Genomic DNA, 4,760 nt, shown 5'->3' with positions numbered 1-4,760 from the left:
CGGATCTCCCCCCGCAGCGGTGTGAACCGGGCCTTAAACAGACTGTCAAACTATCAAATGACTGGTGTACTAACTGATCACATATGCAGCGCCATGGCAGTTGCAGATCAAACAGAAGCAGCTTCATTGGCTGTAAAGAATAGGAGGGTTTAATTCTGTTTTAAGGCTGTCAGCAGATCGGCCTCTACAAACTCAGCAACCGAGCATGTGCAGAGCAGGGTGAGACAGTGTATTAGTGTATTTTAAATAGTATAGGCACTTATTTTTATTGTTTTACATAGATATACCCATAAAAGGGGCCAGACTGAAGTGATCTAGCAGGATTACATTTTCTGACTAAAATTCCATTTTAATCACTTCATATTTCACATGTGTGGCATTTGGGATTTTATTTAGGACTTTTTTTTTGGCATTATTGCAATTTGCTGTTTTATATCTACTTTCATGTTTGTTTAGTGTGAAGTGCTTCATAGAAACATAAGTGGCAGCAGAAAATCCATCGAGTCTGCCCATTTTTTTTAAGATGTTTTGTATTTTGTTTTATTTTTTCCTTAACTTTTTTGTCTGAGTATAGATCAAGCATGTTTGAAGCCATTTACTGTTGACTGACTCACTACCTCTGCTGGACGTTTGTTCCAAGTATCAACTACCCTTTCAGTAAAAGAAGATTTGTTTTAAACTTTCCTCCAGTTAGTTTGAGGTCATGTCCCTGTGTTCTTGATTTTGGTTTCGTATTAAAAATCCTTCCCCCCTAAACCTTATTAACCCCCTTGATGTATTTAAATGTTTCAATCATGTCTCCCCTTACCCTTCTTTTGTCCAGACTGTACATTTTAAGTTCCTGAATTCTCTCCTGATATGTTCTATCCTCCAGATCTTTCATCGTCTTTGTTACCTGTCCCTGGACTCATGCTATCTTATCAATATCTTTTTGTAAGTGAGGTCTCCAGAACTGGACACCGTATTCTAAATGAGGTCTCACCTAAGATCTACAGTAAATCACAAAACTGAGTACACCCCTCACATTTTTTTATAAGTCATTTTATATCTTTTGATGTGACAAAACTGAAGAAATGACACTTTGCTACAATGTAAAGTAGTGAATGCACAGCTTGTATAACAGTGTAAATTTTCTGTCCACTCAAAATAACTCAACACACAGCCATTAATGTCTAAACCACTGGCAACAAAAGTGAGTACACCCCTAAGTGAAAATGTCCAAATTGGGACCCAAAGTGTCAATACTTTGTGTGGCCACCATTATTTTCCACCTTCCGTTTGAGGATGCCCCACAAATGCTCAATAGGGTCAAGAGACACGCTTGGCAAGTCAACCACCTTTACCCCCAGATTCTTTAGCAAGGCAGTAGTCATTTTAGAGGTGTGTCTGGGGTCGTTATCATACTGGAATACTGCCCTGCGGCCCAGTCTTTGAAGGCAGAGGATCATGCTCTGCTTCAGTATGTCACAGTACATGTACTGTTGGTGACCCCTCTAGTGATAACTAAAGATCTATAACTGGGAATTAGGACTTCCTTCCTCCGGCTGATGACCCCTCTAGTGATAACTAAAGATCTATACAGGGGAATCAAGAACTCCTTCCTCCTGCTGGTGACCCCTCTAGTGATAACTAAAGATCTATATAGAATAATCAGGACCTTCTTCCTCCTGCTGGTTACTCCTCTAGTAATAACTAAAGAACTATATAGAGCAGTGATTCTCAAACAGGGTTCCTCCAGAGGTTGCTAGGGGTTCCTTTAGCATTAGGCCATTTCTGCCTCTCGCACAAGTTCCCACTTACACTATTGATCTTTTTAGCTATCTGTAAAGGAGGTAATTCTTCCCAATGACCACAAGTGTAAGGACCATTCTTCCCATTGATTATCACACTAACGTATCATAAGTTGTAGATTTCTAATTTTAAGGAGGGGTTCCCCCGAGAATGGAGAACTTTTTCAAGGGTTCCTCTGTGTTGAAAAGGTTGAGAAAGGCTGATATAGAGGAATCACAACCTTCTTCCTCCTGCTGGTGACTCTTCTAGTGATAACTAAAGATCTATATAGAGGAATCAGGACCTTCTTCCTCCTGCTAGTGACTTCTCTAGTGATGCATCCTAGAATTATATTTGCTTTTCCCACTGTTTGCTCATTTTGCAATCACCTGAAATAAGTACCCCTAAATATGTTTCTTCTGTAGTGCTGGCCAACACTGCTCCCCCAATGTACTCTCCCAGGGAATTCTTTCTCCCTAGGTGCATTATTTTACATGTAGAATCATTGAAATGCAGTCTCCACTGCTTCCAGCAATGCCAAATCACATACAGACACCTCCAGGGATATCAACCCTTTTACACACATCTGTGTCATCAGCAAAACGACATACCTTACCCTACAAACCTTTAGTTATATCACTTACATAGAAATGAAATAGAACAGGACCCAGTACAGAGCCTTGTGGCACCTCACTAGTGATTGCTCTGTTCCCAATGAACCCCATATACAACCACACTCTGGTATCCATCCTTTAGCCAAAGAAAAAAAAATTTCCTCTATTGTGAATTTTGGGATTCTTCCCTTCCATATTTTGGAGAAAAAAAAAAAAAATTATATATATATATATATATATATATATATATATATATATATATATATATATATATATATATCCAAAATATGGAAGGGAAGAATCCAAGATTCACAATAGAGGAAATTTTCCAGCAAGGACACTTGTTCCTGCATCAGCTGTCTATAGATGATTTCCCTTATTATGGAGAGATTTCACATTTCCTTGTGCGTCTACAGCACATGAGAATTTCCCCATTGAACACAGATGGCATAAAACATAGGTTATAACCAAAGCAGTCTTTATTGTGGGGCAAAATGAGAAGCTGCCCTGGGCCCAAAGCAGTCGAGCTGCCCCTTCAGCTTGTGCTGCCCGAAAATAGTTAAGTTGATTTGGCCATCACTCAGGAGATGAGGGCGGAATTGAAAGCTGGGGCACTGGTGATTGTTTGGGGGTCTATGCTGCGATTGGCCAGCCTGGTAAGGTAAACCTTATCCAGGAAGAGTGCCCGTCAGTCCCGGGTACAGTCAGACCAATCCCTCTCCCTCACCATGTCCAACAAGCCGCAGACTATCAGCCTACTGAAAAACATCTTTGGAGGGTTCGGTGGGATGTGCCTGATGTTTGCCCGACATCCTCTGGACACCATCAAGGCGAGACTGCTGGGGTTGGGGCAATACAGGGGTCTGGAGAGGTGGATCCTGTGCAATGATGGGGGTGGGGTCTTGTGCAACGATGGAGGTTGTGTGTAATGTTGGGGGTAGTATGGGGAGGGGGGCACACAGTAATGATAGGGGTACTATGGGAGTCTTGTGTAATGATAGAGGTAGTATAAGGGGAGGGGGGGGTACTGTGTGATGGAGGTTGTGTGTAATATTTGGGGGGGAACACAGTAATGATAGGGGTACTATGGGGGTCTTGTGTAACGATAGAGGTAGTATAAGGGGAGGGGGGGTACTGTGTGATGGAGGTTGTGTGTAATATTTGGGGGGGGGGGGGGGGGGGACACAGTAATGATAGGGGTACTATGGGGGTCTTGTGTAACGATAGAGGTAGTATGGGGGGGGGGGGGGGTACTGTGTAATGTTGGGGGTACTATGGGGATTCTGTGCGATAATGGGCTGTAGTATGGGGAGGGGGTTATGGTGTAATCATGGGGGTAGGTATGGGACGGGAAATACTGTGCAATGATGGGGTACTATGGGGGTCTTGTGCAATGATGGGGGATGTTGGGGTGGAGAGTAAAAATGGAATTGGGGGGGGGGCCCCCCCCCCCCAAGAAAAATAAATAAAAAGTTTGCCCAGGGTCTAATAGTAAAGTGGAGTTCCACCCAAAAATGGAACTTCCGCTTTTCGTATTCCTCCCTTCCTCCGGTGTCACATTTGGCACCTTTCAGGGGGGAGCAGATACCTGTCTAATCCAGGCATTAGCTCCCACTTCCGGCCATAGATCACTACAGGCTCCCCGGTGATCTACGCCATGTCCGACCCCTCCTCCGTCCGCCCCCCCCCCCCCCCCCGCTGTCTTGTGGGAGACACACAGGTCCCAGAAGATATCAGGGACCAGTGAGGGCATGCAGTGCGACTTGTGCATGCGCAATAGGGAACCAGGCTGTGAAGCCACAAGGCTTCACTCTCCAATTCCCTTGCTGAAGATGGCAGCGCCTCCACCCGAGAGATAGACCCAGCTTCGGGGTGAGGACATCGCGGGTGCCCTGGACAGGTAAGATTCCATATTTTAAAAGTCATATGTATAAAAAAAAAAAAAAAAAAAAAAAAAACACACAAACAATTTAGGCGGAACTCCGCTTTAAAGACAGCCTTAATTTCAACCCCTCTATACTATACTGAATAGAATAAACCCACAACACTTGTGACGAAATCTTAAGGACTCTAAAGTTGGCCATACACCTATAGATTATCTGCAGATTTTCTATGGTTAGATGGAAAAAGTGAGAGATTCCTACATCCACAATTTAGTATACATGGACAAATCTGTTGCACCTTTTCCATCTAACCATAGAAAATCTGCAGATAATCTATAGGTGTATGGCCAACTTAAATCCCAGCCCATTAAAATGCCAAAAGTCAGCGTGTTCTTTGGTTGAGCCACACCCAGGACCAAAAGAAGGAGGTTGCACTGAGCAGAGGTTTGGTCAACCCTCGCTATACAAGTAATAAAAACTCATTTTATGTAGA

Source organism: Lithobates pipiens, unplaced genomic scaffold (assembly GCF_037356315.1).
Source record: "Lithobates pipiens isolate NorthernLeopardFrog02 unplaced genomic scaffold, aLitPip1_a1.2 Scaffold_8, whole genome shotgun sequence".
Taxonomy (NCBI): domain Eukaryota; kingdom Metazoa; phylum Chordata; class Amphibia; order Anura; family Ranidae; genus Lithobates; species Lithobates pipiens.
Note: the sequence above shows the minus strand (reverse complement) of the source record.